Below are 21,042 nucleotides of genomic sequence, written 5' to 3'. Positions count from 1 at the left end.
GTTTAGGGGGCGTGGCACATTTTTACTGGTTTTTCAAATTTGCAGATTTTAATGTGCCTGTTGCTTGAAGCGCCCTTACAATGACATGGATTTTTTAATTCCATATTATTATATGGTCTTGTTAGATACTGTTACAGCTGTCAAATCGGTGTCACTACGAGGGTGACGCCCACAAACTCCGTTTAAAAATGACAGAAAATGAATTTTTTTTCTATATTCAATGCCAATTTTCTCAAAGCGGATTCATGATGACACCAACGTTTTTAGATCATTTTTCAGCCACACTTCAGCTGGTCAGCTGACTGTTATTATGAAAGTTGGACAGAAAACTTCTTGCTTGACCGTAGCGTCGTTTCCATTTTCTAACTGACAATGATGTCTATATGGTTTATACAGTTGTCTCTTTTTGCATAACAGTTTTGTTCACTAGGTATCATCTGCAACAACAAATTCAAATTAAATTAAATCGATGTCGTTATCAATTTCCTCAAACAGTATGTAAAGTGCTGACTTTCTGCACGTAATCAGTTCACCAATTCATACTGCGTATACGTAATTTTGCAAACCTTTGTCCGATTCCTTGGTAAAGGGCTGTCCATAAATAGTGTCATACTTTTTTTTTCAACATTTTTAACACCCCCTATCTCAAAGTTTATTTTACAAGCTACTTTTCATAAACATATTTGTATTAAAGAATGCTTGATGTCACACTTCTTACTCTTTCCTTTCCCCTTGTCACAAAGTCACAATTTCCCGACCCCCCCCCCTCTTAAACATCGTTTGTGTTGTAGTAATCTACAAATACTTCTTTATTGTCTATTAGGATTGTCGAGTTCATTGAGGAAAGAGGAACTGCGCGATCCTTTTGAGTCAGTTTGAAATTTGTGAATGGCTAGTGTTCCATTTTTTGCCATGAAGGTGCGTGTTTGAAATTCTATAACTTTTGATTAGTTGAATAAAATATAACATAATAGTATATCAAATTGAAGGAAATTTAAAGTTCTATAACTTTGTCAGTGATAATTTTCATAAATACTGATCTTGGGAGGCACTAGGAGCAAATGAGAGAAAAAAAGAGAGAATTTTTCGAAAATCATCGATTTTTCATAACATATACGCGGAAAATAATTGAAAATTTGGCAAATATGTGTAGAAACAGTTTCATAGGAAGTTTATTTAGCTTGAATGTTTGTTTTAAACGCATTTTTTTCACCGTTTCCGACATTTTCTCGAAAAACCCAAAATTCTCTTCCCCCTCCCTCCCACCTTTAGCTCACCCCCTAGAGGTGGGGACTTTTAGTATGTTTACTAACTACCCCTAACAATATTCTGAAGTCAAAAATTATCGCATATTCCATGCACGCTACAATGTGTTCATTGACTAGACTATATGCTTTCATAGAAACGTCTTAAAAATACATGCAATTTTTGAAAAAAAAAATAAAAACAAATCAACATCAACAAATACTTTTTCTGGGGCTCTTTAATTATAGGCAGAGTGACACAAGATAGTCTTAAGGAGTTAAAACCATTAAAACATTTCTCGATAATTTCAAAGCAGTGATTAAACACCTGGAAGAAATCAATCTTTCGAAAACGACTCTTTCAATTGTGATAAAACGGATGCCCTTTAATATGTCGGACTGTTCAAAATTTTTACCCAAGTTGTTTGTATTGTAGAGAGTTTTTGAATAATGCTTTACTCGATCAAAACATCTTCAGTAGCTAACCTTATTTTTCGGTCTGTTCATGCTTCAGTTCAATCTACCCTTGAAACTGTCATTAAATTTCATATAGATGTGTTTTTCAAACAAGCTTGAAACTTTTCAGAAACATAATTTTTACTCCGAGCCAATTTTTAAAAGGTGCGGGAAAAAAATGAACTTAGAAGCGGTGAAAAATATCCAAATGATATGAAGTCAAACAATGATTTAATATTTTGTATTAATCAATAGATTAAGCTTCTAATGAAATCAACACAAGAATTGATGATAAATATTTTTCTGTATTCTTTGATCTATATTATCTGGATTGGATATTGAAAACGAGAAATAAAATGTTTCAGCTATGAATAAAATTTATACGAGGCAGGAAGACTTGTTTTGCGTAAAGAAATTAGACTATTCAATGATGAAAAATGAATCCCCACATAATTTTTAAAACTGCTTGGGGGATTTTGAAGAGCAAGATCTGAAAAGTGTGTTTTCATACATAACTTTTGTTACATTTTAGAACGTTAGAAAATTGATTTCAAAGCATAATGGGCAAAAAAATCTGTAGTGGCTGTAGTGGCAAAAGAACACGGCATTGGTGATAACAAGAGTATAGTTAATTTAGTAACAAGATTTCCTGTTCTTTCGGATTGCAAAAATCATGCATGAAAACTTCAATATGAGGTAAAAACTATACAATCAAGATGTTTTATATGATAACTTATAGTAAAATGAATGAAATATTTTTTCACAAAAATTTAAATTGTTTTTAAACACTAATTTTTATTAATATCAAACGCATTTTATGACCACTTCCTGTTAGCCAATGTGTTTTGTTCCATACTAAGGTAGTTAATATTTAAGAAAACCGACCCCCCCCCCCAAATGAAATGCTGAAATGCGCCCCTGCTGTACACGAGTGTAAAACCCCGGGAGCGCTAAATTGAAACTATAAAATTAAAAAATTCAATTTTCCCAGCCTTAAAGGAAAAAAAGGATTTTATATCGATTCAAGTCTGCGACAGCAGCCGTTCGGGTACGAGAAATGTAACGCACCCTCCTTTCCCAACAACAGTAAAGTTAGCCAAAGTCTCGTTAAAAGGACTTCAATTCTGAAATTTTTACAGGATCGCCCTAAACGCTTCACTTCATTAAGAATAGTCTAAAATTTTGTATTTTGGACTTGAATTTCGAAAACTTACCGGGGGAGCCTCCTCAACTTCAGCTCAACCCCAAAATTATAAAGATGCATGAAAAAAAGAAAAAAACGGTAAATTTTCTGGTTAAGTACCACCGAATGCCCTCCACATTATTGAAGATGGACTAAAATTTCGTTTTTAAAGCGTCAATTTCAAAACTTGTTCAATTAAGCAGCGCTCCCGGCTACAGCCAATAAACATCTAAAATTTCGTTTCTAGGTCGTTAATTTTGAAAAGTTTTCAGGAAAGCCTCTTCTTCTCCCCGCCCACAAAAGCCCTCTCACAACTTTATTTAAGTTCGTCTAAAATTTCAATTTTAAAACCTCGATTTCGAAAAATTGTGGTCGAAGATTACCTGATCTCCATCCTTTCATTTCAATTCAATTTATCAAAAAAAAAAAAAAAAAAAAAAGGCCCAAAATTACCTTTTTCGGAATACAATTTCAAAAAATTTCCGCGCGGGGGGGGGGGGGGGATCTCGAACCCAACCCAGTTAATATCACCCAAGATAAATCAGGGGAAATTAACAAATGCATTTCATTCAGAATAGAAATTTAAAAAGATGGTTTATTATTGCGTACTTAAGACATCAATTTTGAAAAGAATCGTGGAGCGTTCCGAACCCCATCCCTTTTTCCTAATGTCATCAAAGATTGCCTACAAAGGTGTTTTTGGTGTCTCAACTTTGGAAAAATTTACACGGGTATGCCCCGACTCCATCCCTCCATAACATGACTAAAAAATTATTTTTTTTTTTTTAATTTTTTGGATTCGAAACTCCAACGAACTATATGAGGCACTGAAGTCACTGTCTAATGGCGGACTTAAAAACTAAAACAAACGCACATGGTAACGAAGAAAATGCTAAAAGTGTTGAGATTTTTGTTCGTACGTATGATTTTTTCGCTTTATTCTTTTTAAATTAATTTTCAAAGTCTTGTGGATATTCTGGCCCACGTAGAAAGAAATGAGAATTCCAGAAGCATTACTAAACGTCAAAGATTAATGCAAACTACGTAGTTCGTAGTTCTAAGCAGCTATTTCCACGATGTTGAATTCGATATTTATCAATTCTTGATAAAACTAAATAATAATTGTGGCCTGACAAGAATAACAATTAATGCTAGAAAATTCAATATGACATTACAAATTGTTATCGAAAGAAGATACTTTTTTGCCTTGCTTGGCTAGCGCTTATTGTTTTCCATTTGTAGCTGAGTTATTTCTCTCGAATTCCCGAATCGGTTAATTTAAAAATTTTCTGTTTCGATTTTTCTGAGTTACGATTTAATTGTGTCATGTTATGCAAATCATCAACAAAATTCTCACGGATATATGGTGGTAGTTTTCTTTTCAGTTGATTGACCATTATTTCTTTTCACTTATCGAATTCTGTAATCTTACTACCATTTTATTCCACTCATGATAAAAATTAAAAATGGTTTAACTAAAAACGCGAAATCTCGCCAAGGCTACTTTGCTCGCACTATACTATTGGGTTGTTCGGAAAGTAATTTCGTTTTTTCCCGTCAGAGGACTCAATTACGTTTTTTCGAAACCAACTTCACACTTAAGCCGCATAACCATTATATGTCTTGAGAGCTGATATTGCAAGGCTTGTGTGTGAAAAAGTTCTATAAATTCTACGCAGTAGTTTTTGGTTGGTGCCCTTTTAAATATGGAGAGCAATAAGCAGCATTTTCGTCATATTTTACTTTTTTACTTCAGAAAAGGTAAAAATGCTGTCCAAGCGAGAAAAAAATTGACGGATGTGTATGGAGAAGGCGTGTTAACAGTACGCCAGTGCCAGAACTGGTTTGCAAAATTTCGATCCGGCAATTTTGATGTCGAAGATGCACCACGGTCTGGAAGGCCGGTCGAAGCTGACAAAGATGCGATAAAGACATTAGTTGATGCAAATCGGCGAATAACCACACGAGAGATCGGTGAGAGATTAAATTTGTCGAATTCGACTGTTTTTGGCCATTTGAAAGGCATGGGCTTAACCTCGAAGCGTTGACGCGTGTGATTCGCTCCTCAAACGTCAAGAAAATGATCCATTTTTGAAGCGGATTAGTACTGGGGATGAAAAATGGGTTGTATACAACAATGTTAAACGCAAGAGGTCATGGAGCAGAAAAGATGAACCGGCTCAAAGCGTGTCAAAAGCCAACATTCACCAAAAAAAGGTGATGCTCTCCGTTTGGTGGGATGTCAAAGGAATCGTTTTTTTTTTTTTTTTTTTTTTTTTTTTTTGAGCTTTTGCCGGACAATACAACGATTAATTCAGAAGTCTATTGTCATCAGCTGGACAAATTGAATGATTCACTTAAAGAGAAGAGGCCCGAATTAATCAACAGGAAGGGTGTAGTGTTCCACCAGGCGAGACCTCACACAAGTTTGGTCACTCGCCAAAAACTTTTACAGCTTGAATGGGACGTACTGCAACATTCACCGTATTCTCCAGATCTGGCGCCTTCCGACTACTATTTGTTCCGGTCCCTGCAAAATTTTTTGGATGGCAAAACCTTTACCTCAAATGAAGATGTCAAAAACCACCTGAACCAGTTTTTTGCCAGCAAGGACCAAAACTTTTATGAGAGGGGAATTATGTTACTGCCAGAAAGATGGCAAAAAGTGTTGGACCAGAATGGCCAATATATAATTTAATAAAATATTTATTCATTATACGAAAACTGTCTTTCATGTTCCCCAAAAAAAAACGAAATGACTTTCCGAACAACCCAATAAAACTATAACCCTAAACAAATTTGGCGAAACCTTTCAGCTGAGAATAAAAGGAATAAAGTAAATTCTTTCTTTTTGTTCTACGATGATATATTCAAGAAAATATTTTGCATACTGTCCATTCCAACTAAATGCTGCTGTAAAATATGGTAAGTTTAATTAATTTAAGATTAAAAAAACCCCCATATTCTTACAAATTCATACAAAACAATAAAATTTTTTACCTTGTATAACGTTATCCAAGTTTGTTAATCCAGAATTTTCGCTTTCACCAATTATTAAGGAAATAATGATGACTAACATTATTTTGAGAAGCTCGAGAATACTACTAAGGGACGAAATTATTTCTGTAGCTGAAAGCAAACTAAGATACATCGATTGCGTTAATAAATACTCAGAACAAACTGCCTGTGTTTACGTCAACAGACACACGTGGAACGCAACGTGGCAATGTTTTAGTTTCATTTGCAGTTTTGTAAATCACCGCTAGGTAGCGTATTCGAGCGCTGGAGTTCCGAATTTCAATTTTGGAAATATTTTCAGAGAATGCAGACGATCTATATAATTTCTCGTAAAATCATGAAGTACGTCTGCAATTACGGTTTTAGGATTTAAATTAGAAAACGTTTCTGGAGGAAAACTTGTAAGCTACATGTCTCTCACATCATTGAAGCTCGTCTAAAATTTTGTTTTTAGTACTTGATTCTTAAGAACGTTCCGGAGGTACGCCTGGTGCCTCCGATCTCAGACTGCGCCAAAAGTATTAAATTTGTCCCAAGTTTTCGCTTTTATACTGTAATATCGAAAAACTTCCAGGGGAAAGTTTCCGAATCTCAACCTTTATAATGTCATCTACGATTGCTTACTATTGCGTATTTAAGATTTCAATTTAAAAAATTTACGTGGAGAAACCCGAGTCCCATTCCACTAACGCTGTCTAAAGATGCTGGAGAATCCATAGACTAATAATAAGAGTAGACCGAGCTGTGGCAACCCTTTTGCTGCTCATAAACCAAACCATGTGACTGGTGGATATCCTAGCAACAGCGGGTGTTAATCGTAGCAGACGATCAACGCCAACGCGTAATAAAATAAATAGAATTTATGGAACACGGAAGAATGATCTTTTATGGAGTCCGATTTGTAAATTTGTTATTCTAAGTTGTAAATATTTTGTTAATATAGTGAGTTTTTCGTTTAGATAGTATTGTGCATTTTCTTTAGTCAATTTCAATAACTCTCTAAGCAATAAAAGATGCAAGCGACTAAGAAGAATCAGCAAACGGTAAGATTTTACCTACAGTTTCAATTTAAGATACCGATTAGTACATTTTTGCGTTAACGCAGAACGTTTACGCCATTTCGTTCACGCCAACGCTGACAGCTCCAAATGAAATAAAAGTTACCGAAAACTGATCAAAAAATATTATTAATGTCAAAATAATGCATAACTAAAAGAAAAACAGTTCAATCTCTGCACCTGGAAGTTTTTTTTTAATGAAAACACATTGTCGTAAAATGCATGTCGAGTGTCAAACTGTAGATAATGCTGCCATCTAGCAACCATGCTGCCAAAGTCTTCGCCAAGCCCTTCCACTAGTCACATGATACATCTATGAACCAATTTTCTTCATCAGCAAGAATGAGAAAGCTCAGTCTACTCTTATTATTAGTCTATGGGAGAATCTTTTTCTTTCGAGTAATTGATGTTTACAAATTAGAATCTGGCAACTGCAGGAGAATCATTTTCTTTCGATTAATTGATGTTTACAAATTAGAATCTGTCAATTGCAGGAGAACCATTTTCTTTTCATGTGAAATCTTCTTGTTGGGGCCTCGATGGCGCTGTGGTAGAAGTTGTGTCTTCTAAGCCAGAGATGTTGGTTCGATTCCCACCTCGCCCTGGGTGTCCTTCCATTCTCATGTATTGTAAATCTTTCATTTGTATTGTCCTGAGAATAAAATTTGGAAAAACGTTGTGGATTATTTGAGGTATAAAAAGCTTCTCCGCTAAGAATAGACCTCAATGTGTGTTATAAAGTCTTGTGCTATGAGTAAAAACTCTGGGGAAAATCTTTTTCCGTTTGAAATAATTTAAAAGGTAAATATTGTATTGTTTTATTATGTTTCTACTTATTGATTGCAATTTCCCGCGAAAAAAAAATCCATTAGAAGACAATAATAACAGCATTCTTTTGACATTTGTATTTTCAGTATTGGAAATAATTATTGTTAGACGATTGAATTCCTGTAATGTGAATCACGAAAAGTTAATTTTTTTAACATTTTAAAATTCTATGGTCTATAAATATAAACATTATTCTTACTGATATTTCTGCTAATTTATGTTACTAAAAAGAACTAATAGTCCAATTTATTTATTTATTTTTTAATATTGTATTTAGAAAGCAAGCATATTTAGAATATTTTTTAGGACTACAAGATACCGAATAGATGCTGCTGATTGTGTATAAGTTGCACCAAAGTGAGTGAATATTTTCTGCCGTATTTAACTAGACTGGTTTCCTCCCGCCCTCTACTTTTTTCTTGCCTCCTGCTGCCCTGCTGACTATAAAATCAACTGAGGCTTGTACAAAATTTGGTGAGGCCTAAATCAACAGAACAAAAAAAAAAAAAACTATAATTCTAATATTTTCCCACCTTGTTGTTGCTCCTTACTCAGGCCCGGCGAGAGATCATGTCAGCCTAGTCGGAAACTAGTTTGGAATCAAAGTAGTATAAATTTTATAAGGGCTTGAGCCTCAGCGACCAAACTGGGAAGGAGCCCGCCTTGCTTTCGGCAGCCCTGTCCTTTATCAACCACAACTTTTCTTGAGGTCATTTTATCGCTGTAAATTGACCAGTAAAATCAATGTTCCGATGACTCTAGTAATGTTCTTGCCCCTTGGTCAATAACATGATTACAAGGATAACATTTGGTGGCCTAAATCAAAAAGGCGGATCAAAAATTTTCCATGATATTTCTTGAGTAGACAGTTAGCCTCAGATGTTTTACCTCAAAAATCTAGAAGCAAATGAAACTCTTGAACTCACCCTCCCTAACCCGAAAGTCTATATTATCAAGTAGTTATCAAAAGGTCCTTTCTCACTGATCAAGATAATGCCTAAAACCTGCTAACAACTCGAAGAAAGTCGATTTATATTCTACTAGTGGTACCCGCACGGCTTTGCCCGAAATAGAAAAATTAGAAGGTGGTTCTTTTGGTTCGCCTGTATATTTACAAATAATGTATGGTGAATCTTCTCGCCAATTGGCTTGTACCCATAATACGGTTCCACGTATGATAATTTCGTATCTCGCCAATTGGCTTGTGCCCATGTTACGGTTCCACGTTATGATAATTTCGCTATTTACTCGTCCATCTTATGATATTTTTGTTCTTAAAATTGGAATAGAAAAAGAACCACATCGAATTTTCGAAAAATCGCTTCAAGGTGCACATTTCCATGCTACAAACTAACTTTGTGACGAATTTCATGAAAATCGGCTGAACGGTCTAGCGCTATGCGCGTCACATACATCCTACAGTCATCCTCTGGACAGAGAGACTTTCAGCTTTATTATTAGTAAAGATAAAGATTTTACAACCAATGAATGCTTAAGAAAGGAAATTAAAAGAAAGGGAATAATTTCTGAATTAGTGCAAACGGAACAAGAATCGCTGCACGTCATCAACTAAATATCAGAGATCAACTTTTGCTCTTTGGACTGTGATACTAAACCTCATGCGTTGTCAACCGTGGAACCCTCTTTCACTATTTGAAGTACAGGGAAACACGCAAGCAATTTGACCAACCAAAATCTAAGTTTTTCAGACAGGAGGAATTTTGGACTTGAATTCCCACCACCATTCAGAGATAAGTAAACTGATTCTCAGGACAGGAATGTTACATTCAAGCATCAAATTGATCTTTGTTTTCTGAGAAAACAAGGAAATGATAATGCTTATCAAAATTATAATATTTTCTTTTGACAAGGAATGGGAGAGAGCATCCGATTCTTCTGCTTTGGGGGGGAGGGGCAAAAATTCAAAAGGAATGTGGTCAGAATTGTTTCAGAATGAACCTTTTTCAAAACGGAAAAATATGTATCAAAAGAATCTTCATTTTACCATTTTTGAACCTCTATAAAATCTACTGAACTCTTCCTATTGAACGGCATTTCTCTATCTTAAAATTGCCATTTACATTTTTAACATGAACATAATGGAAAGAGAATTTTGAGAATTTTCAGAGTTTCAATATTTTTGATAGCACTGAGCGTGAATCCACGTGTGGATTGGAGGGGAGACCAGAAATTACTAGCGGCAAATCCCAGAACCCCCATTTAAGCCCGAATATCAAATTTATAACGTTCCCCATGGGCGTATCCAGAGAGGCGGAAAAAAACTATCCCTTCTTCCAAAATATAAATAATTAAATGGAAACTGAAAAATTATAAAAATAATGAGTGGTTGCAGCAATATTTTGAAATGCACACATTTAATTTGTAGCGATCCCCCCCCCCTCCGGACCCCCCTTCTGATGACGATCGAATTTCTGTTACAAAGAAAACTTTGTGTCATAGAAGTCCACAGGTAACTTCTGCTTTGGGGATGTCTATTAATGAGTTCAATCTTTTTTTCAACTTTTTGATTCCCCCCCCCTTTTATTACAAAACATAACACTTCACCATACTCCCTCCCCTCTTTGTCACACATCACGCCATTTTTAATAAACATTTTTTTTAATGCGTGATGTCACTCATCTTGTTACCCCTCCCTCCCTCCGTCACCAGTTGTTACAATTTCAGGAAGCCCCCTCAAAGCGCGACACCATTTGTAGAGAGCCCTTTTACTAGAGTTTTGATGTCCAGTGCATTCACAGCAATCCTGCCAGAAACAACAGCGAGTAATCAAATCACATGGTTAATGATAGCAGCAATGTCATTTAATTACATTCTCTAACCGTATGGAGACGCAAATGAATGTATAAAAATTTATTTCATCTGATAATTCATTTCTACTATTACAACAATGGACAAAAGAAAAAAAAATGAAAATAAAGACTTATTGATTTGAAAAAGTTCAAAACTTTTTCGTCTTAAAAATTCAGCAGTGAGTTGAAATAATTGCTAAGCGATACCATTACCTTCAAACAGCCCCGTCACCACGGGAAAGGGGGGGGGGGTCTACCCCGGGTGTCCCCTTTTGGGGGGTTACACCCTAAGTGTAATTGCAAGTTTTTGAGAAATATGCACCTAAAATGCATTTTTAACCGTCTTCAAAAAGGAGCCGATTATCAGTTCATAACGTATGTATGTATGTTTTCTTTTTCTTTTTTTAATATGAAACCCATTGTTACAAAAGTTTGGAGCCGTATAACAGTAACATTAATAACAATTGTAATGATATTTTTGAATAAAAGCTTCTCAGAAGCAGGCATCAAGTTTCTTCAGTGTCATTGCTCCATAGTGGGGGTAAACTTAACCTGGAAGCGAAGTGATGCAGTGATCACGATCTGCTTATCCTTCACAATACTACCAAGTTGGGTTTGCCTCAACTATACAGGATTGCATCACAAGCAACTTGTATGCTTTGAAATGCAAATAAGTTAGGGAAAACGTAATATTTAAATGGTTATAATTAAATTAATATACAAATGAATTCCAGAGAGGAACAAAGAAAAATTTTTAGTGCCAATCGCTTAAAGTTGAAGGCGTGCTTTTTTTTTTTTTTTTTTTAGTATGGGGAATTTAGAATTTTTATGGTAAAAAAAGGTGAAGTTTCGTAATGGTAACTTCTTACTTTTACTGAAATACCTACATTTACACTAAAAATAATGAAATAAATTTTTGAAAAAAAAAAAGATCAGATTTTAAAATTGGCCTAAAAAGTGAAAAATAATTTATTTTTTAAACACCATCGATAATACTTTTAAACATAATTTTTGAAGTTGGCGCAAAAACGATAGATAAGATAGAACACAGCCATAACTCAACTACAACTATAAAAATTTAACCAGGTCTAATTTCTTCACTACCACATACATCATGCGTTAATAACTGCATATTTGAGTACCGATATAAATGTTTCATTCCTAACTTTGGATGATTTTCTGAAAAAAATATTAACGAAGTATGGTTAAACTGGATTATACTTTTTGTTTTTGCGCCAACTTCAATTATGTTTGAAAGTATCGATGGTGTTTAAAGAATAAAATTATTTTTCATTTTTTAGAGCAATTTTGAAGTCGGTTCTATTTTATTTTCCAAATTTTTTTCTATTAAGACTACGAATTTGAAAATTTTCCGGAGGTAACCCCCCAGACCCCCCACTTTTATTTGTTTTTTGTACATTAGCCCACTTAATTTCGCTACAACACAAATGTAGTTGTTTCTGAAAATTGCATGAATATTATGTTTTTATGTTTTCATATTTTTTTTTCTTCTTTTGCACCTATAGATTGGGGGAGGGGTGACACCACAAATAACCGCCCTGGGTGTCACCCATGCTAGGTACACCACCGCTTCAAAAACTACATAATGATGCAACAATTGTGAATAACATGGGATGGAAAAGATAAAGCACACAGCAACCAAATGCTTACTGTATGGTTATAAAATTAGCTCCTAATTAATACTTACCTTACATTACATTACTTCTTAAAATATATACGGATTATTTCTCAGTATTTTCGAAAATTACCGTAATTTTGACAGAAAAAGAAGTTTTAATGTTTCCGCCTATTAGAGTTAAGAGTCTACAATTTCCATTTCCAATCAATCTCTTTCCACTTTGGATTTTGTGAATTGCCCAACATTGAAGTCAATAAAATGTAGCAGAACTGAATAAGTTATATTAGATACATAGTTTTCAACGCATTATTCATTTAAATTTGTTCTAAGTTGCATAGAGAGACAACAGTAATAGAAGAATGCTTTCCTACGTAAATACTATTATTGTATTTTCTTCCAACAGTTAAAAGTTGTAAAATTGTCTTGAAGTTAAATAATCATACAATTTTCAACATATGAACTTCATCTTTTGCATCCCTCCCCCCCCCCTCGCTTTTTTTATAGATTGCTTATTAAAATAAAACTTTACGTATGAACAAGTTATACCAGACAAACAATTTTAAAGGCGTTATTTCAATTTGTTCTAATATACATAGAATGTCAACGATAAAGCATTCTTCTATAACACTATTATTTTTGCTTTCTTCCCAGTTGGTTTCCAGTGCTTAGAGCTATATGATTGTCTTCAAGGAAAAAAATCATAAAATTTTACTATGCGAAGTTTTACTCCCCCTCCTTGCTAACATTTGCGTTTAAGCACAAACGTCAAAATTAAAATTATTCATGCATATAATCGCTTACTAATACATTCAAGACGGGCTTTCATTAATCCTTTAATCCAAGAGTTTTGCTCCACAAAAATTCCCCCATCTTGTTTCGAGAAATAAAATACAAAACACGAATACAAGGACAATAAAAAATCTCCAAACTTAAAATTCTTCTAATTACTTCAACATGAAAATAAAAGCCAAATGTACTCACTCTTATTGATTGAAAAACACAAACCATAATATCGTAGATCAATACTTAAAAAAAAACGAAATCGGCCCTAAATTTTTTCAGTTTCTCTCTTTTCTGCTGAGGACAAGATGTTGACAAGGCGCTAGCAGGACTTAACTGTGAAGTCAAGAAATTCCACCACCATGCTCTTGTTGTGTAAACAGCTGAATACACTATTCGGATAACGTCGAAATCTGAATGTTACAGGTGAAGCGCAACACATGGACGATTTTCGACAAGGTTTCTCCGGTAAAAGGTATAATTTTTTCCCTGCTAATTAAAGTGAAGTCTCTTAGCGTGTAATTTACCGTTACACTAAACTGAAGGAACTCGTATAAGAGGATTATTTCAGAAGGTTGGGGCACTCGAAATGTTGTGTTGCACAACTTGTTAAGTCTCAACACTTCTTACGCAAATAGTTTCATAGCACGCTTTTAAAACTTTTTACACCTAAACACTTATTAATAATCCGTTTACCCCCTTTAAAAATAAAAAAAAGATACGTTTTTAAATCAGTGGTAATTTTACGATAAAAAAGTCAAAATATAAAAAAATACACGATTTCCAAGAAGGAAAATTATAGAGGTGAATAATTGCTTTTTCTTTCTTTCTTTCGGTGCTTAATTGCACAGCTTTATTTTGATGAGAACTTCAATCTGAGCGCCTTGCCTCCCTTACGCATGAAAATTGCAGTTTAGAGTGACAAAACAATATTTCTAGAAGCCTCCGTGGCTGAGCGGCAAAAAGGACTAGTCCCGACAGCTCCCTGCTCGCAGTGCAGGAGGTCGAAGGTTCGATTCCTGTCTTCGCCCTGGATATTACTTCCTTCTCTTACTGGTGTAAAATATTTCTTTCTGATTTGTGCTTTCTGTGTCGTGTGGAGCACGGTTACTTGTGTGTAATAATAATTATGGTAATAATAGTGTTTCTAAGTTTTGTTTTCAGAATAAAGGAAATTTCAACCATGATGTGTGGTCTGTACCGGAAAATGGGCGTACCCCTTCCATTCTCAGAAATATGTTAGTTATGAGTGAGCCTTGCAGTCTTAAGAGTCGTAAACATCGGTCGAACACCATCCATGTAACTCAGGTGAATTTTGCGCCATGTTCTGGGAGATGTTTTGCGGGAAAACATCTCCAAATCTCCTCAAAATAGGACATGGATGGTGGTGCTGTTACTGTTGATGTGTCCATAGTTGATAAATGTAATGGATATATTGGCTCGAGAAGTTGGACTTCTTTCATTATTTTACATTTATAAGAAAGATTTGCAACCCAAAGAGAGGAAATAACACCCAGGACACCGGTGGGAATCGAACCCACTGCCCCCGGTTTATGAAGTGAAGCTTCTACCACAGAGCCTCATGTTTATGACCGCAAGGTAACTATACGCATAGCGAACATCCGACTATGAGATGACTGATATACACATAATGTTGAAAATAAATGGGGGTACGCCCACTATCGGACCACTCTGGCTAAAGAGATAATAATTAATTAAGAAATGTTTAGGGAATGAAAAGTGAAGAAAATGAATGAGAAATGAAAAATGGGACTTCCAGCAGGACTTAACCCCCCCCCCCCGTCAATACGACGTAAGGGCTTATCTTGATTCCACCTGCCGATGAGATTGATAGGACGAAGGTTTACAGGGTGTTCACCACTGTCACCATATTCGACCTCCATGGATTTTTTTTTTTTTTTTGCCGGGACAGGTCAAACTCAATGTTTTCAGCACAAAGCCGTCTATTTTCAACAGTGGCGGCGATTGGAGCTTATACGGGGGGGGGGGAAGACAACTAAAAACCATGGGAGTTTGTGGCAGCTAAAAAGAGGGACAAAAAGGTAAAAGTACAAACTTTTGTTAGGGTTGATTTTGAGAATATTGAAGCAGATAGTGGACATTGATGCAAGTTGAACAACTTAACTCATCACGTTGTTCTTAAGATTTTGATGAATTTTGTACACAATAACTTTTTCCAAAGAAACACTTAGACATGTTAGACTTACACTATTTAACCCTAAGTATTTTGAGGTGTCACAAACACTTGGTAATAATTTTATTTAACAAATATGGCTTGTTTAAGTAAAACAATTGATTTACTAACATCTAATCTAAACAAGGAATACGTGAAAGGGAAATTAATGCTTGTGTTAAATAATGTTTCGTAAACAGATATGCAAAGTAAAACAAATAATTTTGTTCTGAAAACTTTGACACATTTCTACTTTTTTTAAATATAATTTCTAGTTTTATTTCTTAAATTGGAAAATGAAATTTATTACTTAACCATAAAGGGGGGATGGAAGCGATGGAAGCCCGGTTTGAAAATAGGGGTTGTTCACAAATGTTATTAAGCTTTTTGAGGGTGGGAGATTCGTGAAATTGTGAGTTTGTGACAGGGGAGATGGAGGTGATAGCAAGAAATGGTGACACCGCGTATTTTTTAAAAGAATATGTTTATAAAAAATAGCGCTACGTGTGAAAAAGGAGTGGAGGGTGTAAGGTGAAGTGTGACATTTTGTGACAAAGTGAGAGACGGAGGTCAAAAACGTTGAAAATAAGTCTGACATCTGTGTGACCTTAGTGTTTTTCAATTGGATTATCAGATTTTTTTTTCTTAAAAGTTCTGCTTTATATTAGCATCACAAGTCGAATGATGATAAATCCTTCCGCCCCATTTCTCACTATAAAGATAAAGAGCATCTTAGAGCAGCGATTCCCAAAGCGGGTTCCACGGAACTGTAGGGTTCTGCAGAAGGGTGAGAAGGGTTCTACCATCAGTTAGCCGCTCATAAGTTTATTTTTCCATATCAGTTTCATTAAAAGAGAGATAGAGAGAAACAATATCAAAAGAATTCAAAATGCTGTGCCAGATTAAAGTTAGTCGTCATTGTGGTTTCCATCGAATACGACAAAGAAAATGCCATCTGTCTTGAAACAGTCTGACAAGAAACAGTTAATTTTTTCAAGTCTCGTTACTTCCAGAATAACTATTGAACAAGATTTATGAAGACATTGATACTTGGCAGAAATCACTATTTTTCTATGAGAAATACGCTTGCTATCTAAAACAAACGCTTTGAAAGATTATAAACTGAAGCAAAATACATCAAGATCTTAAGAAGTTTTTGATGTTTTGCATGAGAAACGGTGACTGATAAAATCAGCCTTTCTTGCCTAGATTTGTGCTTAACTGAACGCAAACTATTTTTATTCGAGGAGAAACAATGTACCACATTTTTTGCGAGAAACAAAATAACATAACAGCGTCAAAAAGAAAGCTGAATTTTTGTGTTCCTTACTGAAAAGGAAACAGCGTGGAATATTTTACGTTCTTAAAAGACATTTCTGCAAGAAAATCATTCCCATGACGAAAACGCAGTGCAACTATTTCATGATATAATATTTAAAAGAGCATTATTAATCAATTCATGAGCCTTATAAAATCCTGGCAGAATATTTCCCGACTACTCGTTACCACTTTGAATCGGCGCGGCGATACCAAATCCATTTAATAAAAGGGATATGACAATGTTCAATAAAGTGGTTCAAAAAAACTTTTTTTTTCAGCTGGAGTCCAGGACACACCTTTTTTTTTTTGGACTTACTAATAGTATTATGCTGTAAACGTTTTAGCTTCATACTCAAATTTTAAAAGGGTGCTCAATGATCCTTCAATTTAACATTAGCCGTAGTATAGAAAATGTCACAAATTTAGGAACATTTAATTCCCTCAGCTGTTTTTTTGTAAATAATATTTTTATTGCAATGTATATGCATATTACTAGTATATATTATAATATGTAGCATTGATTTTTCAGTTCAATGTATTTTTTAACCCCCTCCCAATACTAATGAAGTTTGGGGGAGGGGGTTGAGCACCCTCTTTCAGTTGAAATAGGAAGCTAAAATCCTTCCTGTGTATTGCTATCCACGAGTCTAAAAATATTGAGGTGTGTCCCGTTATCTAGGAAAAACTTTTTTTGCATGTATTTTTGAACCACCCTACGTTCATGTGACCGTGCCAGAGTGTGAAACATTAACTGAACTGGGTTTTATCATTGAGAAGGAATACTAATGTAGGGAGCCATAGCAAATGTCTCAGTGGAATAAGTTTGGGACCCAATGTTTCCCAGGTCAGGTGACTTGTTTGGCTGGGAAGTTGTCGCGTTTTGACACGCAATCGCTCTTTTGTTATTAAATATTTTTCAGACGGCGTCTATAATGAAGTCGGGGCTACAAATCAGAGCAACTCTGGCTGCAACTCCTTTACCGCATAATAATAAATAAATAAATAAATAACGGATACAAATACAAACCTATTATTCAAACTCCATCTCCCCACTTCTTTCCGAATTTTTAAACACAATGTAACTGCATTTTAATGTGTGCAACATGTATTTTAATGTTTATTCCCTGAAATGACGGGCATGTACAAATAGTTTAAAGTGTTCTGTTATTGACTGAAAATTTATGAATTCATATGTATTGTAATCAATGTTTTGAAATTATTTCATATGCAGGCATACTAGTATTTAAATTGAATCATAAAAATAGCAAATCTTTATTCTTGCGCATCTGCTGTTCACAGGAGCTTGGCGAGAAGATACTCGCCAACAAAGCAAATGTGCACAAAATGCTTAAGAGCCGTTAAAATAATTACTAGTTAAGTAAAAAGTGTTTTTATGGAACTAAAATGTTATTTGCACTCAATAAGATATACAATGTTTTATAACTTTTATAGGTAAAATGAGTACAAAAATTTAAAAAATATAGGCAACTGTGGAATATGTACTCGTTGAATGCATGTAAATGTTATTTTTTCTTTATTTAGAAGTGAAAGACATTCGTACATGCTAGGGAGAAGTTACTGGACCTCCTGGTGTGGCTTTTTCCTCACAGTTTACAATGCTAGAATACTGCACTATTACTATAAATCTAATTTTTCTCTTCTTCAGCGGTTGCGGTCAACTCGAAATTGCTCCCCAGGTCACATGGTACTGTTGCCGTATCGGGATAGTAGGGTTGCACTCTCTCCATCTATTCCTTCTCAATGGGTTTTATCAGCTCTGAAACACTCGTTTGATTTTTGTTTCGATCAATAAATATTGGTTGGTCTTGAAAAGGAATACTCGCTTATTGGCTAAGAAAGCTGCAGCCGTTAACAATAGACGTTAATACAATGAATCAATGTCCTTCTGCATATTATTGCAAAGACAATTATAATTGAATCGGTAGTTTGAAGAAGGGAACAAGTGCCAAAATATGAACATTTGAATTTTAGCGGTAAAAATTGTTTGAAGGTTCAAAAAAATTTTAACGCTAAAATTCAAATTTTTATACTTTGGCGCTTGTTCCCTTCTTTAAACCATTCAATTGTAGCTCTAATTATCAAACTTATTCTCTGATGACTGAAACCGTTGCCCGGTACACAAAACGATCTTTTGATGTTTCCAGCTTCCAACTTCCGAAAGTATTCCTCCTGAATAGATTCAGAAATATTTACGGAAACTAAGATTCATAGAATTAGAAAAATAGGAACTAAAGAACTTCATTCACACGTTTAACCTGTGAACAATGAATTCAAAGCTATTTTTTAGCTGCAAATTTTACTAATCTTCGAATCTTTACTAATAATAAAGCTGAAAGTATCTCTGTCTGTCAGGATCTCTCTCGGTCCGCATCTCTGTCAGGATCTCTGTGACGGTCATATCGCCTAGACCGTTCGGCCGTATTTCATGAAATTTGGTACAAAGTTGGTTTGTAGTATGGGGGTGTGCACCTCGAAGCGATTTTTCGAAAATTCGATGTGGTTCTTTTTCTATTCCAATTTTAAGAACAAAATTATCATAAGATGGACGAGTAAATTACGAAATTATTATAACGCGTGGAACCGTAGCATGGGCACAAGCCAATTGAAGAGAAAATTCACCATACATTATTTGTAAATATACAGGCGAACCAAAAGACCTTTTAATTTTTTATTACGGGCAAAGCCACACTGTCAAAAATGAAACGCTCAATTTTGACGATTCGGCAATCCTCGAGCACTATTTCGTTATTTTCGACGATCCTTTCGTCATCGAATCACGTGATATTTGACGAAACCAGAAATCTTAAATTTTTCACGAAATTATTTCGTCCCGATTTCGTCACATTGCAGTGCATTCTGGGAGTTTTCGTTTCAATCTTGTACTTGCTCGTTAAATTATCTTACCTCAATTATTCTAAAGGATTCATAAAAAAGGTTAGTATTTATTGAAATTTGTATGTGCAATGTGCCTTCTTTTATGTATTGTTACATTTTTGTTCAGTGTTGTGTTTATAGTTGTATTTAAAACACATTAAAATTGAAAACAAACGGTTCGATTAGGTTTAGAATTCTGTGTGTGTTAATTTGAGTCACCTCCACGTTAGGCTTAGCTAGCGTTTTTTTTTTTTTTTTTTATTTGTAAAAGAAAATGTTGGTTCGTTGACATTTGTTTCCAAAAGCGTACTTTCTTTATTTCGTTAAAAAAGTTACAAACATGACTAAAGAGTTTGTACGAATTTAAACTTACAAAAAAAAAAAAAACCCTCCACCGTAGCTTAACTAACACAGATGATAAATACAGCGCTTTTATAAAAGGCATAGAACTTTGAAGCTTTTAATTTCAACGTTGAATATATTACATGGTTATGTGTTTTCATTCTTCAAATTTTACAAAAATAATTCTGTTAAACGAAGTGTATTTTTTAGTTTAATAATTCAAATTTGTTTCATTCTGCATTTTTATTTCCTTAAACAAATACTATATACCAATCCCCCAATATGCTTACCAGCTTGCCCCATGTTGTTTATATAACCTCTTTCCCTGCGGCAGATGTTTCTAGCATTTAGTGCTTATGTTCATTATTTGTGCAGCCATTTTTTTTTTACCTGCATAAAACATGAAGTAAAGTAAATATCAATTTGAGAAAATCATTTTAAGATAGAGAAAATATTAATTTCCATAAAGAACTCTATCTTTGTGCTTGATATTTCAGCAGAATATTTTCAATATTTTTTCAATATTTCCGCAAATTAAAATAAATTATTGAAGGTAGAGTTTTAATGTTTAACCTCGATTAGAAAAGAAAATATAGTATAGCATGTTTGAAAATTGTAATAACCATAATAAGCATATTTTGTTGTTTATTTTCCCACTTCATGCACAAAATTTATTAGTTTTTCTATGTCAATTTGTGTTACATGATTTGTCATAATTATGAATTTTTCCATTATACATAGTTTCTACAGCTAAAATAAATACAGCATTAATTTTATTGCCATATTTGCCGCCTCAAGATATTGTCAACAAAAAGTGAGAAATCCCAGTCTACATTAAATCAGACTAAGAAGCATTTTATTGATAAACTTCCAATAAATCCAAATCTTTTAGTTGGAGTTGTGATTTTGCTGGATATAAAGTAAAATGTCTGAAAATTTAACCGAACTTCAATTGAAAAATTGAAAGGATAATGAAAATATATGATAAGCTTTATATATGTAACAAGCTTTGCTCACCACACTAGTCCCTATTTTCATTATATACCTTTGAAAAAAAATCCATTGATATCGTCTCAAGACACAAACAAACAAGAAAATGCACTTTGTTATTGGGTTTCCCCTATCTTTGGCAACTCTTCTCCCTTGGCGTTTTTTTTTATTTACTGCGTGAAAATTGCATATTTTAAAAATCAAATATGCTTAGTTAAAAGGTGATACTCCCTTCGTCTCCGTCCCAAACTAGTAGAGCTACGTTTGAATATTTTTGTACTAGCG

At 34.4% G+C, this 21,042-nt stretch overlaps 1 protein-coding gene across 2 annotated transcripts in view; it reads right to left on the bottom strand.

The window, feature by feature from the left end:
- Positions 1 to 21,042, bottom strand: part of LOC129220181 (mitochondrial basic amino acids transporter-like) — a 90,287-nt gene that overhangs the window by 26,701 nt on the left and 42,544 nt on the right. Inside the window, exon 1 of one of the 2 annotated variants that reach the window (XM_054854537.1) lies at positions 13,218 to 13,366. The exons of the other annotated variant lie outside the window; for it this stretch is intronic. The gene's annotated coding sequence lies outside the window, so the exon portion shown is untranslated. Of the gene's footprint in view, positions 1 to 13,217; positions 13,367 to 21,042 lie in introns of those variants that run through there. 2 annotated transcript variants of the gene reach the window in all.

The sequence above is a fragment of the Uloborus diversus genome, chromosome 4, assembly GCF_026930045.1.
Source record: "Uloborus diversus isolate 005 chromosome 4, Udiv.v.3.1, whole genome shotgun sequence".
Lineage (NCBI taxonomy): Eukaryota > Metazoa > Arthropoda > Arachnida > Araneae > Uloboridae > Uloborus > Uloborus diversus.
This window is presented reverse-complemented; position numbering and strand designations above follow the sequence as displayed.